The sequence below is a fragment of the Pseudophryne corroboree genome, chromosome 4, assembly GCF_028390025.1.
Source record: "Pseudophryne corroboree isolate aPseCor3 chromosome 4, aPseCor3.hap2, whole genome shotgun sequence".
NCBI classification, from domain to species: domain Eukaryota; kingdom Metazoa; phylum Chordata; class Amphibia; order Anura; family Myobatrachidae; genus Pseudophryne; species Pseudophryne corroboree.
Window position 1 is genome coordinate 721851672 of NC_086447.1, and position 21739 is coordinate 721873410.

A 21739-nucleotide genomic window follows, 5' to 3' on the forward strand; every position below is an offset into this window, starting at 1 on the left:
AAGGAAGCAAGTTGGGAGGGGAAAAAGGGGAAAGCAACAAAAAATATAATAGAAATATGTCCATTCTAAGCAAGGTCAGGAAGGGATCCATTGTGTGCGCTATGCCAAGGTGTCCACACCGCACAAAACTTATTCATTGTCCACTGTATTATTTTGAAGGCTGGTTATACATAATTGAGTGACATTATTATGACCACCCCCTACATTTGACAGGGATTACAGACGCAGACATTAAAAGTGAATGGACCGTTGTCCAGAATGGTTGAATATGTGGACAAATCCACCAGATATGTAAAAAAATATCCTACCTGGCCGCTTTGCCGCCAACATATGTTTGAGGCAGTGACATGCGGTGGGGTGAGGCAGAACCTTTCCTGTCATACTAACGTATAAGCTAGAGTTTAGACTTTATAAAGTAACTGAAAAATACAAATAATCTATTAGAAATATCTTTCTTTGTATTATTCTAATAATTTTGATAGTCAAAACTCCGGTCCCACAGAGAGTCGGGAAGGGCGTGTGCAGCTCAGCCTCCGCCTCTCTGGTTTAGCTGTCCCCGCCGCCTAAAGCGTGCGTCTCCATGGAAATGGGGGCGTGCTGCGAGTCCAAGCCCCCCTGACTCGCAGCTCGCACCTGCCCGAAGTGCGTCATCCAATGCACTGTGTCCATGCGTCCACCTGTGATGTGTGCGCGCCCCCCATGACGTTCACAAACGCCAGGGCCTATTTGGAGCCCCAGTCCATCTCTGCCTGTGTAGAATGCCCACATGAACCCTTTGGCTCATATATTATGTGTAAACCTGGCTCTGGAACTAGCCAGTGCCTCCTCAGCAATTTACCTCACCGCATGTCCCTGGTTTGAGGTAGTAGGGTAACTAAATGTGCATTTATTGGGTTAAGACATCTTAACAATACCTCTCTTTATAAACCACTTTGATTTCATTAGAGTAACAATGACAAACTTATAGCATTTTTTTCAAGCTTTAAGATAAAAATGTAACATGCAGTAAATGTGACAAATGAAAAAAAGGGATAAAATTACAGAATGTAGAATTCTTATTTAGGATTGCATAATATATATATGCTAGCGGAGCAGAATAATGGAATGGCTTTTAGTTAGATTTAACCTTCAAAAATAAAAATGAAATAAAAAAATGTTTTTTTTTTTAAATACATTTTTCTCCTTCACCCTCTTTTGTAATGTCATTGGGTGGAGATTATTCTATAGTATTATAACAGATAACAGGATCTGCTCCTAAACAAACTTCAGAAAGAAAGCCTTAAATTCCGTGCTGCATACTTATCTGAGGCGGTAATTCAGACTGGATCGCTGCAGCGGCAGCGATCGCAGCCTGAATTACTTTGTGGCATGTGAATGTGCACTGCGCATGCGCACCCCAGGAGCCCAGTGAGATGCTATCAGCATCACACTGGCTGTGATCACCTCTGACTGATTGAAAGGCAGAGGCGGTTGCGGGGTGTGCCAACGGCGTCGGGATGGTGGGCCACGGTGGCTGCGTGATGTCACACGCAGCTGATGCGACCCAGGATGCGGCGGGTATCTCCCTGCCTGTGCCCACGAGCTCTGCAGGTAGGGAGCCACTCACCTGGTACAAAAGCATTGTCGCCTTGCGATGCTTTTGTATCTGTGCAGGGGGGGGGAGGGTCTGACATGCAGGGTGGACTAGCCCTGTGCTGGGCGTCCCCCCGCATGTCAGAGTAAGTGATTGTAGATGTGCTAAATTAAGCACATCTAAGATCAACTCTGAATTGCCCCCTGAGTTTGAAGCCGTATGTACTGCTTAGCTAGGGTGGCCATATTATCCCTTTTAACTGGGACGCTCATGGATTACACAGGTTCTGTGGCTAGCTGATTTACAGCCTACATTTCAGCTGGTTTTAATCAGCCACAGAACCTGTGTAATCCATGAGCTTCCCAGGTAAAAGGGATAATTTGGTCACCCTAGCTTAGCTAGAAGCTTTACGGCACACACCAGCTTAACTGACAACATTTAGACATTTTAATATTCTAATGTCTTCACCTTCATTTATATATCTGTTGTAGATTTATGTTAGGATGGAAAACGGTTTATTTTATTTCAACTAGAGACTTCATGACTTTAAGTTTTTGAGCTACATTTGCCAAGCTGAGGCCTTTTGTACTGTTAGACGTATTTAATATAGTTCCCTCTAAGCTTGGTTCAGTGGACTTATTCAAAAGCAATGTATCTTCTGAGAAATTATTTATTGACAGTTATATATTTACTTATACTCTTGATTGGACACGACATAGCCATTTTAGGAAAACTGTTTCATTACTGATATTGCAATTTTAAAATGATTGGCAGGCTGCATACACACTATGCAGTTCCTAACGATATTGTATAATGCTTATCCACAGTCTGCCGGCACTCCAATCAAAGCCTTCAAATCAGGTGCCCCTCCAATAAACTACATATCCAATCCAACAAAGCAGGCACTCAGAGACTGTCTTAGATGCAAAATTTATTTTGTATTGAATAGTACATCAAACGTTTTCGAGGCCGTAGCCCCGTCCTCAGGACAATACAAATTCTACAGCAAACACATAGACATACCCACATAAATACCCGCAACTGAATCCATTTCGTGCTCACCGCCGCACTCCAGACTCCCGTCCTCTGGAAGTCTCCCCAGCCGCACTTACGGATACACGCCCGCTGTCACCATAGGAACGATTCAGCATGCATTACACCGGCCGGCTTCCTGCGCTCCGTGTATTCACTCCGGGGTCCCGGCAGGTACAAGAATCCGTAAGGCTGCAGGAACAGAATACAGATACATATAAAATGCATATTTAAGAACACACAATGCAAACTTGATACAATATAAAAACACATAAAAAAAAACAAAACAAAAACAAAACAAAACCCAAAATGCAGAAAAAGACCCAGACAATGAACCTCAAATAGCACACTGGAATCAACCTTACTATCAGACTAAACTATTCCAATTAATTTTATCATTCAGTCCTAACGGTTTAGTGGTACCTAACAGAATAATCCACTGTGATTCCTTAATGAGAAATTTGTTTGCCCGATCCCCTCTATGCAGGGATTCAGGCACATGGTCTATCACAGTGGTTCTCAACCTCGGTCCTCAAGTACTCCCAACAGTTCATGTTTTCCATATCACCTAGCAGTTGAACAGGTGTATTCATTACTCACTGACACATTATAAAAGACAGACAGGTGGAGCAAATTATTTCACTTGCAATCCTGTGAGCAGACCTGGAAAACATGAACTGTTGGGGGTACTTGAGGACTGAGGTTGAGAACCACTGGTCTATCATATAGTACTTCAATGATTCTAAGGCAGGGCTGGCCAAACTGGTCCTCGAGATCTACCAACAGTTCATGTTTTCCAGGCCTCCTAGAGATCTGTAGAATTGTCAGTTAGGAATGAATGCAGCACATCTTAATTAGTAATGACAACACCTGTGCACCAGCTACGTGGTCTGGAAATTATGAACTGTTGGTAGATCTCGAGGACTGGTTTGGCCAGCCCAGTTCTAAGGGGTGTCCAGCTTCCCTAAAATGCTGGGACACTGGCACTACCCTTTCACAGTGGGGGTGTTTAAACTGTTTGCAGGCTATCATATAATTACAAGTGGTACAATTATTGCACCTGTAGCACCCCGGTGGCTTAATGTAAGTATTAATCAGTTTGGGAGTTCCTAAGCCAGAGATGTCATATTATCTTATATTTGACTGGATTGAGCAAGTCAGATCTATCCATTTCCAGAACTTTCATTTTTTGTCCATGTAGTTCTATAAATATAATATAAATATATAAATCAGAAAATATGATTCCTTTGGTGAGTGAGTACTCTACGGCCTGCCCATAAAACGTAGGGCCACTACTGCTCTGTGGCCCATTGTCAGCACAGATAAAGACCTCACGATTTTTAGTATGGTTAGCCCTATTGCTGCATACAAACGGGGCAGCAATCTTCGTGACAGATTGGTGCATGCTGACATCTCTGGCTTAGGAACTCCCAAACTGATTAATACTTACATCAAGCCACCGGGGTGCTACAGGTGCAATAATTGTACCACTTGTAATTATGTGATAGCCTGCAAACAATTTAAACATCCCCACTGTGAAAGGGTATATGACATTAGATTTGTTTTGACATGTAACACCTCCTACGTGGTTTATGTGATAGTATGTCCTTGTGGGCTGTATTTTATTGGACAAACGACCCGTAAATTTAAAGAATGTATGAACGCCCACAGGTCTGCTATCAACATGACACTTAGGGGCAAAGATATTGATCAGCCAGTGTCCCGGCATTTTAGGGAAGCTGGACACCCCTTAGAAGCATTGAGGTACTATATGATAGTAGACCATGTGCCTGAATCCTTGCGTAGAGGGAATCGGGCAAACAAACGTCTCATTAAGGAATCACAGTGGATTATTCGGTTAGGTACCACTAAACCGTTAGGACTGAATGATAAAATTAATTGGAATAGTTTAGTCTGATAGTAAGGTTGATTCCAGTGTGCTATTTGAGGTTCGTTGTCCAGATCTTTTTCTGCATTTTGGGTTTTGTTTTTTTCGTTTTTTTTTCATGTGTTTTATATTGTATCAAGTTTGCATTGTGTGTTCTTAAATATGCATATTATATGTATCTGTATTCTGTTCCTGCAGCCTTACGGATTCTTGTACCTGCCGGGACCTCGGAGTGAATACTCGGAGTGCAGGAAGCCGGCCGGTGGAACGCATGCTGAATCGTTCCTATGGTGATGGTGGCCGTATATCCGGAAGTGCGGCTGGGGAGACTTCCAGAGGACAGGACTCCGGAGTGCGGCGGTGAGCGCAAATCGGATTCGGTTGCGGTTATTTATGTGGGTGAGTATGGCTATGTGTTTGCTGTAGAATTTGTATTGTCCTGAGGACGGGTCTACGGCCTCGAAAACGTTTGATGTACTATTCAATGCAAAAGAAATTTTGCATCTAAGACAGCTTTGGAGTGCCTGCTTTTTTGGATTGGATATTGTATAATGTGTACACTAGATATAGTGTACGATGCGCGCTCCCACAGGTTGTATGCTACATTGCACGTCGGACCGGCATGCGGGTCCGATGTGGGATGTTGCTTGCGAGGGCCATGCTGCCGAATGCAGCATTGACCCATCGCTGCTTGTCGCAGCTAACATCAGCAAGTGTGTATGCACTTGCCGATGACGGAGTCCCATCGCAGGAGATGTTGCATCATGCGGATATCGCCCTGATGTGTACATAGCCTTAGTGTGTTTCAAGGTATGTCCCTACTTGCTGAAATGCATCATTGAAACGATCTTTTATCTGCCTAGTGTCAATTATACATTGAACACAAGTACTCATTTTGTTTCCGTTGTACAAATTGTGCACAAATAGGCAATGTCACTACAGTATACTGTATGAGTTTTACTGAGCGTGTAAATTATGTCTAGACAAGATATAATACAGTGCATAGCTTCTGTATTCACTTTACATGTTATACCTAACATTAATTTTTCATCAAACACTCATACTGTAGAAAAAAGAACTCATGGCCTGTGATATTGTTACCTTTGAATATGAATAATACACGGAAATGTATTAAATTTAAACTTTGGACCTTATTCAGCTTCAGATGCAGTTTTGAAAAACTGCTACTGGCTGTGATCACATGTTGGGGGACGCACAGCACAGGGCACGGCCACCCAGCATGCAAATACCTTGCAGCGATGTGATCGCAATGTTGATCTGTAGAAGCCCCCTGACTCCACAGCCAGGCTGCGAAGACAGGCGCAGGGCAGGGATTTTTCAGGTCGCAGCGGCTGTATGTGACATCACCCGGCCGCCCCGAACTCGCCCCCTTTTTCTATGAGAGGCCCGCCCAATGCCAAGCCGCAGCCCCCGCAACACCACGTCATCACCCTGTCCCGCCCCGCGAACGCCTCTGCCTGTCAATCAGGCAGAGGTGTTCACATAGTGAGATGCGATTGCATCTCACTGACTCGCAGTCGCACAGTGTGGGTCTTGCGCGTGCGCACTACAGTGGGACCGGGGAGAATGCGATCGCATCGTAGCTGCTAATACAGCTGAATAAGGTCCTGTGACTTCAAAGGAAATAAACTAATGTACTCTTTAGCACTTGCCTGTTCTAATTAGAGACGTGTGCCGGCCTCCGTCATGAGTCTTTGATGTGGATCTGTATATATATATATATATATATATATATATATATATGACAAGAATTACTCTCCCACTGCGCTATTTCAAATAAAACACTAAAATTAATTAATTATATGGCTGCCTGTATCCTCTAAGTTCCCTGTTAGGAGGAACTAAATGTGTGAAAATATGAAACGAAATAGAGGAGATGGCGCCAATGGAGTTATATCAACGCCCTACCTAAAAACGGACCCTTACAGTACTCTCCGGATAAATTACGTCAGATAACAAATACTAACATAAAAATGTATTAAAACAACATATACACCCGACACAAATGTTCATAAGTATACAGAGTTGATACATTTACATTTGTCGCACAATTTGAACAATCAGTTTGTAGTGATGAGGAAAAAGCGTAGATATATCACTACAATTTACTCCTTCTCCTTATTGTAGATTCGGAGGTAACATCAGATATTAGATAGATAAATAACCCAACGCGTTTCGTCTTGTTCCAAGACTTCATCAGGGGTAAAATCTCATATAACATCAGCTTGAGTCTGACATTCAGATATTAGAATATGGGGAAGATTCATATGTGTATAGAATCTAACTGGTTCGCAAGCATAAGGAACCTCGTCGGTCAGCAGCTTGAACCTGACACTCAGAGACTCAGGAGTGAAGGCAATTCAAATGGGTATAATGTCTAACCAATTTAGAACACGTGGTAGACCCTCCAGTGGTGCAGTGCTGACAGCCAAGTCTCTGTATAATATTTCGTTTCATATATATATATATATATATATATATAAAATTTTTTTTGACATTTATACTTTTTCCTTTAATTTTATTTTACACTGGGGTCGCACCCCTAGATTGACAGAGCACCCCTGAATGGACAACACAGCACCCCATGATGAACATGCCATGGACAGAGCACCCCTGGAGAACAAAACAGCCCCAGCTCCTTAATAGACACACTGCAGCACCACTGGATGGACACAGCAATCTTGGATGGACACAGCACGGACAGAGCACCCCTAGACAGAGCAGCCCCTTGATAGACAAACTGCATCACCCCTGGATGGACTCACAGTCCCTGGATGGACAAAACACGGACACGTCTTTTCACTACAAGCTCCAAAATTAAATGGTGCAGATCACTGGGCCTTATATAGAATCCAAAACCCAGAGAATCCGATAGTGGGAGGATGATGTTTTACCTCGTTTTGAGATCCGAGTCAGACAGGAAACCCTGAGCCGGACTCGGATCCTGGCTCGGAATGCTATGTTCGGGTGGGTCCAGTACTCGGAGAACCGAACCTGCTCATTTCTCGTTCTAATTGAGTTTTAGATTAAAGATAAGCGTTTAACATGTTGCAAAGTTGTTTTATTTTTGTTTGCTTTGATTACATTTAAGACCTGTACGCACTAGGCGATATAGTAAGTGATATCGCTAATTTTTACTCTATGGTCGATAGCGCTTACTATGTCGCTCAGTGTGTATGATGACGGCCGATGCGCGGTCATGGGGCTCGTTAACGTTCCCCTTTGTTGGCTGTACATGCAGCTCAATCTGACGATATCGTCAGATGCTACATGTTTGGGCCGACCACGGCATGATGTTGCTGTGCCTTATCGCTAGCGATATCGCACAGTGTGTATGCACACTGTCGGTGACCTGGCCAGGAGAGAGACACAGTAGGCGATGTCGCTACTGTAGCGAATCACCGTGTGTATGCACCTTTACTGTTAAAACTACGTAAATGTCTTAATGCCATGTGTGAGATAACATAATTCCATGTGTGCATTTTAACATAACTCACCCTGGTTTTACTGTAAGAAGGATCATAGTGTTGTTGATTTTAGAGTATTTCTAAATTGTGAAATATCATGTTACTACCATGGCAACCACAATCAACTGACTTATATGGGCATATATGGACTCACTGTGTGGTTGGGGAGAATTTAATTTCTGCCATCATGTACATTTTAATCTAAATTGACTAATTTATTATTATATGTAGGAGGATTTTCTGTTTTCCTGTTTATGTTCATGTTATTTCAAATGACAGTAGGGCTAAATGCAGTGGCGTAACTACTGCCCCCGCAGTCCTCGCGGTGGCTTGGCGGCGAGGGGCTGCGGGGGCGCCACTGACTTAGTACAGATTGACATGCGGACGAGCGTCCGCATGTCAATCTGCGGTCTCCTTCCCTCCGCTGCTGTGTTGGAGGGACACGGAGGGCACAGCGCGCGCCTCTCCCATGTCCCTCCTGGCTCTCCGGCCGGTCTAATAAAGGAAGTGCCGTTCGAGAGCTCTGATTGGCTCACGAACAGGCACTTCCTTTATTAGACCCGCTGGAGAGCCAGGAGGGACACGGGAGAGGCGCGCGCTATGCGCTCCGTGTCCCTCCAACACAATGGAGCGGGGGGGAGCAGGCACTTAGGAGGGCATATGTGGCACTGTGGGGGAATATCTGGCACTGGGGGCATATACCTGGCACTGTGGGGGAATATCTGGCACTGGGGGCATATACCTGGCACTGTGGGGGAATATCTGGCACTGGGGGCATATCCCTGGCACTGTGGGGGAATATCTGGCACTGGGGGGAGCAGGCACTGAGGGGGCATATGTGGCACTGTGGGGGAATATCTGGCACTGGGGGCATATACCTGGCACTGTGGGGGAATATCTGGCAGTGGGAGGAGCAGGCACTGAGGGTGCATATGTGGCACTGTGGGGGAATATCTGGCACTGGGGGCATATACCTGGCACTGTGGGGGAATATCTGGCACTGGGGGGAGCAGCCACTGAGGGGGCATATGTGGCACTGTGGGGGAATATCTGGCACTGTGGGGGCATATACCAGGCACTGTGGGGGAATATCTGGCACTGGGGGCATATACCTGGCACTGTGGGGGAATATCTGGCACTGGGGGCATATACCTGGCACTGTGGGGGAATATCTGGCACTGGGGGGAGCAGGCACTGAGGGGGCATATGTGGCACTGTGGGGGAATATCTGGCACTGGGGGCATATACCTGGCACTGTGGGGGAATATCTGGCACTGGGGGGAGCAGGCACTGAGGGTACATATGTGGCACTGTGGGGGAATATCTGGCACTGGGGGCATATACCTGGCACTGTGGGGGAATATCTGGCACTGGGGGGAGCAGGCACTGAGGGGGCATATACCTGGCACTGTGGGGGAATATCTGGCACTGAGGGGAGCAGGCACTGAGGGGGCATATGTGGCACTTTGGGGGAATATCTTGCACTGGGGGCATATACCTGGCACTGTGGGGGAATATCTGGCACTGGGGGGAGCAGGCACTGAGGGGGCATATGTGGCACTGTGGGGGAATATCTGGCACTGGGGGCATATACCTGGCACTGTGGGGGAATATCTGGCACTAGGGGGAGCAGGCACTGAGGGGGCATATGTGGCACTCTGGGGGAATATCTGGCACTGGGGGCATATACCTGGCACTGTGGTGGAATATCTGGCACTGGGGGGACCAGGCACTGAGGGGGCATATGTGGCACTGTGGGGGAATATCTGGCACTGGGGGGCATATACCTGGCACTGTGGGCGAATATATGGCACTGGGGGCATATACCTGGCACTGTGGGGGAATATCTGGCACTGGGGGCATATACCTGGCACTGTGGGGGAATATCTGGCACTGGGGGGAGCAGGCACTGAGGGGGCATATGTGGCACTGTGGGGGAATATCTGGCACTGGGGGCATATACCTGGCACTGTGGGGGAATATCTGGCACTGGGGGGAGCAGGCACTGAGGGGGCATATGTGGCACTGTGGGGGAATATCTGGCACTGGGGGCATATACCTGGCACTGTGGGGGAATATCTGGCACTGGGGGGAGCAGGCACTGAGGGGCATATGTGGCACTGTGGGGGAATATCTGACACTGGGGGCATATACCTGGCACTGGGGGGAGCAGGCACTGAGGGGGCATATGTGGCAATGTGGGGGAATATCTGGCACTGGGGGCATATACCTGGCACTGTGGGGGAATATCTGGCACTGAGGGGAGCAGGCACTGAGGGGGCATATGTGGCACTGTGGGGGAACATCTGGCACTGGGGGAGCATATACCTGGCACTGTTGGGGAATATCTGGCACTGAGGGGAGCAGGCACTGAGGGGGCATATGTGGCACTGTGGGGGAATATCTGGCACTGGGGGCATATGTGGCACTGGGGGGGGGGTATATTTGGCACTGGGGGCATGTACCTGGCACTGTGGGGGAATATCTGGGACTGGGGGCATATACCTGGCACTGTGGGGGAATATATGGCACTGGGGGGAGCAGGCACTGAGGGGGCATATGTGGCACTGTGAGGGAATATCTGGCACTGGGGGCATATACCTGGCACTGTGGGCGAATATATGGCACTGGGGGGCATAAACCTGGCACTGTGGGGGAATATCTGGCACTGGGGGCATATACCTGGCACTGTGGGGGAATATCTGGCACTGGGGGGAGCAGGCACTGAGGGGGCATATGTGGCACTGTGGGGGAATATTAGGCACTGGGGGCATATACCTGGCACTGTGGGGGAATATCTGGCACTGGGGGGAGCAGGCACTGAGGGGGCATATGTGGCACTGTGGGGGAATATCTGGCACTGGGGGCATATACCTGGCACTGTGGGGGAATATCTGGCACTGGGGGGAGCAGGCACTGAGGGGGCATATGTGGTACTGTGGGGGAATATCTGGCACTGGGGGCATATACCTGGCACTGTGGGGGAATATCTGGCACTGGGGGGAGCAGGCACTGAGGGGGCATATGTGGCACTGTGGGGGAATATTAGGCACTGGGGGCATATACCTGGCACTGTGGGGGAATATCTGGCACTGGGGGGAGCAGGCACTGAGGGGGCATATGTGGCACTGTGGGGGAATATCTGGCACTGGGGGCATATACCTGGCACTGTGGGGGAATATCTGGCACTGGGGGGAGCAGGCACTGAGGGGGCATATGTGGTACTGTGGGGGAATATCTGGCACTGGGGGCATATACCTGGCACTGTGGGGGAATATCTGGCACTGAGGGGAGCAGGCACTGAGGGGGCATATGTGGCACTGTGGGGGAATATCTGGCACTGGGGGGGCATATACCTGGCACTGTGGGGAAATATCTGGCACTGAGGGGAGCAGGCACTGAGGGGGCATATGTGGCACTGTGGGGGAATATCTGGCACTGGGGGCATATGTGGCACTGGGGGGGTATATTTGGCACTGGGGGCATGTACCTGGCACTGTGGGGGAATATCTGGGACTGGGGGCATATACCTGGCACTGTGGGGGAGTATCTGGCACTGGGGGGAGCAGGCACTGAGGGGGCATATGTGGCACTGTGGGGGAATATCTGGCACTGGGGGCATATACCTGGCACTGTGGGGGAATATCTGGCACTGGGGGGAGCAGGCACTGAGGGGGCATATGTGGCACTGGGGGCATATACCTGGCACTGTGGGGGAATATCTGACACTGAGGGGAGCAGGCACTGAGGGGGCATATGTGGCACTGTGGGGGAATATCTGGCACTGGGGGCATATACCTGGCACTGTGGGGGAATATCTGGCACTGTGGGGAGTAGGCACTGAGGGGGCATATGTGGCACTGTGGGGGAATATCTGGCACTGGGTACATATACCTGGCACTGTGGGGGAATATCTGGCACTGGGGGGAGCAGGCACTGAGGGGGCATATGTGGCACTCTGGGGGAATATCTGGCACTGGGGGCATATACCTGGCACTGTGGTGGAATATCTGGCACTGGGGGGAGTAGGCACTGAGGGGGCATATGTGGCACTGTGGGGGAATATCTGGCACTAGGGGGCATATACCTGGCACTGTGGGGGAATATCTGGCACTGAGGGAAGCAGGCACTGAGGGGGCATATGTGGCACTGTGGGGGAATATCTGGCACTGGGGGCATATGTGGCACTGGGGGGTATATTTGGCATTGAGGGCATGAACCTGGCACTGTGGGGGAATATCTGGGACTGGGGGCATATACCTGGCACTGTGGGGGAATATCTGGCACTGGGGGGAGCAGGCACTGAGGGGGCATATGTGGCACTGTGGGGGAATATCTGGCACTGGGAGCATATACCTGGCACTGTGGGGGAATATCTGGCACTGGGGGGAGCAGGCACTGAGGGGGCATATGTGGCACTGTGGGGGAATATCTGGCACTGGGGGCATATACCTGGCACTGTGGGGGAATATCTGGCACTGAGGGGAGCAGGCACTGAGGGGGCATATGTGGCACTGTGGGGGAATATCTGGCTCTGGGGGCATATGTGGCACTGGGGGGGTATATTTGGCACTGGGGGCATGTACCTGGCACTGTGGGGGAATATCTGGGACTGGGGGCATATACCTGGCACTGTGGGGGAATATCTGGCACTGGGGGCATATGTGGCACTGGGGGGGTATATTTGGCACTGGGGGCATGTACCTGGCACTGTGGGGGAATATCTGGCACTGGGGGCATATGTGGCACTGGGAGCATGGCCCTAGCAACAAGCACTACCCCCTAGCAACGAGCATGACACCCAGTGCATTAAACCCCTGGCAACGAGCATGACACCTTGAGCATGAAAATCCCTGGCACCGTGCATGGAACCAAGAGCGTGAAACCCCTGGCAACGAGCAGGTAATTTAAAAGTAATTAGAAGCCTTACTGTAGAACTTAATGTGTAATGGGCATTACGGTGTGTGGCATAATGTATCACGGACATTGCGGTGTGTGTCATAATGTGTCAGGCATTACAGTGTGTTGTATACTATATCACGGGCATTGTGGTATGTGGTATAATGTCTCAGGATCATTGCGGTGTGTGTCATACTGTGTCACAGACATTGTATGTGCTATAATGTATCAGGGGCATTGCAGTGTGTAGCATAATGTATTACGGGCATTGCGATTCCTGTCATAATGTGTCACAGGCATTACGGTGTGTGGCATAATGTGTCGGGGGCATTACAGTGTGTGCATATTGTGTCATGTGCATTATTGTGTGTGGCATAATGTCTGAGGGCCTTTGCAGTATGTGGCATAATGTATACTGGGCATTACTATAAGGAGGAAAAATGACAAATAATGTAAGGGGCATGAATCACGATTATTTTTCTTTCCTGTGGTGGCTAACGTCTGGGCGTGCAGGCTGCAAAACTTGGGTGAATAAAGGGGAAAAGACAGGGAGGGAAATCGAAAAGTAGTTGCCTAGTAGGGCGCACTGGTATAATTTGTATTCTGGTATTAATTAAAACTTAGATTTTATTGCTTACGCCTTCTAAAATATCCCTTTTCTCTGGTGATTTACACAGCAAAACATAGAGGTTAAAAATTTAGACATATACAAACATATAGTGAGTGAGAAGAAATAAAGATAAATGTGAATAGATTTAAAAAGCGGCACTACCACATATAACTCCTGATGTGGTGTAGAAATAAAATTTGTAGTGCCCTTGTGGATCCAGATATAATGTCCAATCAGATCACTCAGTTCTATCTATTCAATATTAATACAGCCTATTTTGTACTAATGAAATATTGCAGGGTTAAAAGATGTATGTCTAATTGCAACCTGGTGTTGTAGAAGTATAATGTGAAAAGTCACTTATCCCAATAAATCTCTTTTGCAGATGTGATGTGTGTTTTTTGTGTGTGCGTATAATCTACACGTTTTTATTCATTTTATACATTCCACACCATCACTACATATATATCTTGCTGACTTTTTATTGGAAAAAGGTGCCCCACAGGTAGGTGCCCCTGCAATAAGGGTCAAAATTGCTAGAGAAATGTGTCTCTTATTTTTTTATTATTTGGGTGAATTCCACTTATTCACTTCACATTTTATAGATTTTTATTGAAGAGATACCATGGATTAATGTCCCTGTAGTGAACAATAGTCAAGGGATATGTCACAGAATTGTGCTATGGCTCTTAAATTACATAGGTGACAGTTCTATCACTCCTATACACTTGCCAGCATTTACTTATCCAGTGATACTTTCACTCTAATGTTGTAGCAACCTGTATTCACGATAAAATGACACAGGAATGATATTGCTACATTACTGTTATTATTCTGGCTGCACCTGTGTTTATAATTAAACAATGTATCAAGTTATGCTGCACAGTACACTTCACTTGTGTATCACTGGGTTCTGCTTAGAGGCTAGAGAGTATGTACTCAATCACTAGTTCAAATCTTTTATATTTATAAGTGGAGCACAATATTACGTGTAATTACCATGGATCAACTGCTATTACTATAGAATATGGTAAGTATAATATTTAGTTGCCACGTGCTAAATATAGCACCTGAGTGAGTAGATTTCAAAGTGGCCGCGCAGTGCTGCTACTGACATACACACATGTTAAACAATGACATCATACATTTAAGGTCTGTGTCTGAGTATCTGAATTGTTATACGGTTTGAACACTCTTGGTGGTATTCCCTGATAACCTGTCCTGACACTTGCATTCGATTGCTATCACCTCAATATTCGAGGGTGTCAGAAAGGTCTAGAGTGACTGTCTATATAATAATTTCTACACCATTCAATACATTATTAAGGAGTGTGGCAGGCCGCTGAAACGCCGACGTGCACGTTTCGCTGTATAGCTTTAACGAGGCTGAACCCGATTGCCTTCCGTGAGCATAATTTCTAGGATTGACCACAGCCAATCATATGCCAGATGCAGATCATGTGAACTGTTCTGCCAATAGCGGCGCATCCGCATCCCATTCGGGCACTGGTCACATGGGCAGTGACGTTGGCCCGCTCCGATCACGTGGTATCCGCCGTCACTCGTCACTCCATGGTTACAATGTAAACAATCGGCCCGATCACGTGGTTGGGTCCTTTGAGGTCTCAGTATGTACTGTTCTATTTATTCTGCAAAACCCAAGAAAGAAGCACAAAATGTTGATGCGCTTAGATAAAACATGGTACTGTTAAGTACATATCCTGGACTGACTCATCTTATTGAGGATTTCAAAACACCTTCTCCGTATTATGTATTGTATCTTTCAATTACCATAAGAACATAAGCTGCATTATCACTTATTGGATGGTATATTATATCACAGTTATCCCCATACTTATGGGATATCTCATGTCACCAATGATTTCATAATCCCACACGGGAGTCGGAAACGTAATCCTGAAGTATAAATCTTACAAGGTTAGATAGAAATCATATCCATAAGATAGAAAAATATTGATATTACCCTAATTAACACGGGGGAGCCAAAACAAATCATAACAAAAATAAATTCACTTAGATGGCCTACTCAAATGATGCCAGTATTGGAGTCCTTGTGTACCTTCAATGTGTCCTAGTTGTACAGGTAAGTATATATCAGCCACAAGGGCTGTAATTACTGGTATTGGAGCAATTGTTCTTCAATCTGTCTCAGAGGAGCCAAATATGGGCCATATGAAACAAGTCATGATAGAGATGGATTCACTTAGGTGGCCTATTGAGATAATCCATATTGAAGTTCTTATGTACCTTTATTGTATTCTTGTTGTACAAATAAGTGGGTGGTCCACTGAGATAATCCATATTGGAGTTCATATATACTGTTAATGTATTCTTGTTATAGAGGTAAGTATATATTAGCGGAAAAGGGCTGTAATTTCTAAAGTTGAAACAATTATTCTCCAATCTTATCCCAAAAAGACCAAATATGAGGATATACAAGGAAAGGAGTACTGGCATATGATTGCCAGATACTGGACTGTCCGTCTGATTATAACTTGTGAGTCATCAGTTAACTACAATCTCATGTAGCTTGTCAAGGGGGGATGTTTGGTTAACATAATTCCTCCTATATACAGACCTCTCGGTGAAATTTAATAATTATTCAAACTGATATTATTGTCATTTACCAGAAAAAAGGGGGAAAAAATAATAATAATAACAATATTGAATCTAAATTTTATAGAATAAATTGTTGTCCTGGTTTTTACTGCCTATTGATCTGAATAAGATATGCAATAATGTGGTCATCGTGATGTGTGAAAAAGAGATAAAGAGAAAATAGAAGAAAAATGAAATGAAATGAAATAAAAATAAAAAGTGATTGAAATAAGTGCAGTATATGCAAGACTCCCAAAATAAAAAACAAACTACAAGAGGGAGATGGGGAAATATTATGTGAAGGTTGAAAAACTACTAAAGTGTGATGTAAGTGTGACAGTGTCTAATCTGGCTTGCAATTGCTAGCAATAAACCACTGGTGATGTATAGTAAAACTAGCCAGTGAGTTGTACGTGATATGTGATGGTCTGTGGTCAAATTCAGGCCACAGACAGACCCTTAAAAAGAAAACTAAAGTTGAAATTATCAGTGCATATATAATAGAGTGTTAATACAGGGAGATATTAATAAAAAATAATATCCAGATACAATTATGAATTGATAAATAAATCCGGCTGGAATAATTGACCTAGGTTTGAAACTGCATAATCATATACAGGTTGATCATAAATATGAACTGTAGCTGTTGGCTTCGTTCAGACCTGTCGGATACAAGCTATTCATCAAGAAGATCATTTTGGTTTCATATCTTAGGAGGGCCTGATCCACATCTCCACCCCGAATCCCAAGTTGTATTTGTCTCATGCCAAAGACCTTCAGACCTGTGGGGTCACATTTGTGAAATTTCTGAAAATGTCGTGCCACCGATGTCAAAGTTCTAAATCTGGCTTGGTCTTTATTGGCATTGCGTATATTTCCAACATGTTCTAATATACGTACTTTCAATGGTCTCAATGTTTTGCCAATATAAACCTTATGGCATGGGCATTCCATGTGATAAACAATGCCTATGGAGGTGCAGGTTATGAATGTGGAGATCATCCATTTTTTATTGAATTTATCAAAGAAATACATAGTAGGGACCATGTACTGATATGCTTTACACTGGCCACAACCTCTTGATCATTTTCTGTTGGATTTAGCATCTCCTATTTTCTGGAGGTGACTGTGAACAAGATGATCTTTGATATTACGTGACCGACGCCAGCTACTCTGGACCCTTGCTGGTAAGATTGAATTCAGATCGTGATCAGTTTGGAGAATTGACCAGTGTTTCTGAAGGACAGCATTGATCTCTCTCCAATGTACATTAAAGGTACCAATAAACCGTACTGGTTCTTCCCTCCGTTCTTTATGCTTCACTTTAAGAAGGGACTCACAAGGGTACCTATCCACTTCCCTCACTGTTTTCTTAATGAGTGTATTGCTGTATCCTCTGTTATGAAATCGAACACTCAATTCCTTTTGTCTTATATCAAAGGTATCTGGATCCGAACAGTTCCTTTTAGTTCGGAGCAGTTCCCCTTTTGGTACTGCTTTGACCGTAGCGGGAAGATATGAACTCCTGGAGTGAAGGATGCTATTGGTTGCCGTGTGTTTCCTGAAAATGTCTGTGGAGATATTACCTTCCTCATTAATCTGTATTGTGCGATCCAGGAAATTAATCCTGGATTGGCTGGTCTCATACGTGAGCCTCAGATTGAGGTCATTTGAATTCAAGATGGTAATAAATCGTGTCAAGTCACTGAGCTGTCCATCCCAAAGCATGAAGATGTCGTCTATATAACGTAGGTAGATTAAGATGTTATCTGTAAATATTTCCAATGATTCATGGAAGACCACCTCCTTTTCCCACCACCCCAGGTAGAGGTTAGCGTAAGTGGGGGCACATGCTGTCCCCATCGCTGTTCCTCTTACCTGGAGGTAGTGGGATTCATTACACGTAAAGTAATTTTTTGTTAGAATAAATTCTAACAATTGGATAAGAAAATCATTGTGTTCACATGGTATCTCCATATCAAGAAAATATCTTGCTGCTTTTATTCCTTTGTCGTGGCTAATGCTAGTGTACAAGCTCTCGACGTCGCAGGATACCAGCCATACCCCTGGGTTCACATTCAAATTTTGAAGTTTCAGTAACACATCCATTGTATCCCGTGTGTAGGAAGCCAGTGAGATGACATGCTTCCGTAGGTATTGGTCGACATAAATACTAGCTTTTTCAGTTAAGCTCCCTTTTCCGGACACAGTAGGTCTTCCTGGGGGTCTGGTCTCGTTCTTATGTATTTTTGGAAGTAGGTATAGTGTGGGGGTCCTTGGTTTTTCCATTTTCAAAAATTCCAGATCTTGTTTTTTTATGATACCATTATCAAAGGAGGTCTGAATTAATGCATTGTATTGTTTGAGAAATTTCTGAGTGGGGTTGAAAATAAGTTTCTTATAACATGTACTATCTTCCAGTTGTTTGCGTATTTCTTCAAGGTACATGTCTCTTGGCCACAGTACTACGTTCCCCCCTTTGTCAGAGGGTTTCACCAGGATTTCATCCCATTTTGCTATTTCCTGCAGTGCAGTTCTTTCTCCCTGACTAATATTGTCAGGATGTCTACGTTTAAGGAGAAATAGTTTATCTAAATCTCTGGATACTAGGTCTTGGTATACTTGTACTGATGGACAGATCTTGTAGTCAGGGAAGAAAGTAGATCTTTTTTTGATCTTGCTCCTGTCAAATGGTAGAGACATGGAATTGTCTACTGGTTCTTCATTGGCTAGATCTTCTAATACTTGAATCGCCAGTAAGTCTTGTGAATTCAAGGTCAGAGTATTAGAATCAGATTCTGCTAAAGGAGATTTTTGGGAGTTTTGATTCGCAAAAATTTTTTTGAGAAGGATTTTCCTAGTGAACAGATGTAAATCCTTTTCGCATTCAAACCGGTCCAAATCTTGGACTGGGGAAAAGGAGAGGCCTTTGCTTAAAATCCCAATTTGATCCGGGGTCAAAGTTTTGTCAGATAAATTGATGACTCTTAGAGTATCTCCCAGCGTAGTATTGGGAGCATCTACCGATATTTCCTGTCTCTCCTTTCCCTCGGTTCCTCCTGCCAGTCCAGGGAATCTCTTTTTCTTCTGTTTCCCCTGCCCCCTCCTGATCTTCCTCCCTCTATTCCTAGACCATCTCGTGTATTTCTCTGGGTTTTGCCTAAAAAATCCCTCCTATGTGTCCTATTGAGGGATGTGCTGCTGGAAAGTTCCCCCTCCGAGGAATCAACCTCAGAAGTGGAATAGGTGGAGGGTTGAGGGTTTCTATTTCCCTGGGGATGGGTGTTCCATTTAAAAACTCTGTTCATTGTGAAATCCGTTTTATCTCTCAAACATTTGCGTCTCTTTCTTTCAATTATTTCATTTTCATATTCCTCCAATTCCTTTCTATATTTTTCATATCTCTGTTGAAATACATCCAGACTTTCAACATTTTTGAGTCTATCACTAAGCTTAGAAATCTCTTGTGTTAATTGCGTAAGTATGATATCATCATGTTTGATGAGTATTTTAATTAATTAATTAAAATACTCATCAAACATGATGATATCATACTTACGCAATTAACACAAGAGATTTCTAAGCTGAGTGATAGACTTAAAAATTTTGAAAGTCTGGATGTATTTCAACAGAGATATGAAAAATATAGAAAGGAATTGGAGGAATATGAAAATGAAATAATTGAAAGAAAGAGACGCAAATTTTTGAGAGATAAAACGGATTTCACAATGAACAGAGTTTTTAAATGGAACACCCATCCCCAGGGAAATAGAAACCCTCAACCCTCCACCTATTCCACTTCTGAGGTTGATTCCTCGGAGGGGGAACTTTCCAGCAGCACATCCCTCAATAGGACACATAGGAGGGATTTTTTAGGCAAAACCCCGAGAAATACACGAGATGGTCCAGGAACAGAGGGAGGAAGATCAGGAGGGGGCAGGGGAAACAGAAGAAAAAGAGATTCCCTGGACTGGCAGGAGGAACCGAGGGAAAGGAGAGACAGGAAATATCGGTAGATGCTCCCAATACTACGCTGGGAGATACTCTAAGAGTCATCAATTTATCTGACAAAACTTTGACCCCGGATCAAATTGGGATTTTAAGCAAAGGCCTCTCCTTTTCCCCAGTCCAAGATTTGGACCGGTTTGAATGCGAAAAGGATTTACATCTGTTCACTAGGAAAATCCTTCTCAAAAAATTTTTTGCGAATCAAAACTCCCAAAAATCTCCTTTAGCAGAATCTGAATCTAATACTCTGACCTTGAATTCACAAGACTTACTGGCGATTCAAGTATTAGAAGATCTAGCCAATGAAGAACCAGTAGACAATTCCATGTCTCTACCATTTGACAGGAGCAAGATCAAAAAAAGATCTACTTTCTTCCCTGACTACAAGATCTGTCCATCAGTACAAGTATACCAAGACCTAGTATCCAGAGATTTAGATAAACTATTTCTCCATAAACGTAGACATCCTGACAATATTAGTCAGGGAGAAAGAACTGCACTGCAGGAAATAGCAAAATGGGATGAAATCCTGGTGAAACCCTCTGACAAAGGGGGGAACGTAGTACTGTGGCCAAGAGACATGTACCTTGAAGAAATACGCAAACAACTGGAAGATAGTACATGTTATGAGAAACTTATTTTCAACCCCACTCAGAAATTTCTCAAACAATACAATGCATTAATTCAGACCTCCTTTGATAATGGTATCATAAAAAAACAAGATCTGGAATTTTTGAAAATGGAAAAACCAAGGACCCCCACACTATACCTACTTCCAAAAATACATAAGAACGAGACCAGACCCCCAGGAAGACCTATTGTGTCCGGAAAAGGGAGCTTAACTGAAAAAGCTAGTATTTATGTCGACCAATACCTACGGAAGCATGTCATCTCACTGGCTTCCTACACACGGGATACCACGGATGTGTTACTGAAACTTCAAAATTTGAATGTGAACCCAGAGGTATGGCTGGTATCCTGCGACGTCGAGAGCTTGTACGCTAGCATTAGCCACGACAAAGGAATAAAAGCAGCAAGATATTTTCTTGATATGGAGATACCATGTGAACACAATGATTTTCTTATCCAATTGTTAGAATTTATTCTAACAAAAAATTACTTTACGTGTAATGAATCCCACTACCTCCAGGTAAGAGGAACAGCGATGGGGACAGCATGTGCCCCCACTTACGCTAACCTCTACCTGGGGTGGTGGGAAAAGGAGGTGGTCTTCCATGAATCATTGGAAATATTTACAGATAACATCTTAATCTACCTACGTTATATAGACGACATCTTCATGCTTTGGGATGGACAGCTCAGTGACTTGACACGATTTATTACCATCTTGAATTCAAATGACCTCAATCTGAGGCTCACGTATGAGACCAGCCAATCCAGGATTAATTTCCTGGATCTCACAATACAGATTAATGAGGAAGGTAATATCTCCACAGACATTTTCAGGAAACACACGGCAACCAATAGCATCCTTCACTCCAGGAGTTCACATCTTCCCGCTACGGTCAAAGCAGTACCAAAAGGGGAACTGCTCCGAACTAAAAGGAACTGTTCGGATCCAGATACCTTTGATATAAGACAAAAGGAATTGAGTGTTCGAT

General features: G+C 44.8%; 1 long non-coding RNA gene across 1 annotated transcript in view; it reads left to right on the forward strand.

Moving 5' to 3' along the window:
- LOC134911715 (uncharacterized) overlaps positions 1 to 7569 on the forward strand; it is a 79018-nt gene extending 71449 nt beyond the window's left edge. Inside the window, exon 2 of the long non-coding RNA XR_010176790.1 lies at positions 7061 to 7569. This is a non-coding gene — a long non-coding RNA (uncharacterized LOC134911715). The remainder of the gene's footprint in view (positions 1 to 7060) is intronic.
- The last annotated feature ends 14170 nt before the right edge of the window (positions 7570 to 21739 follow it).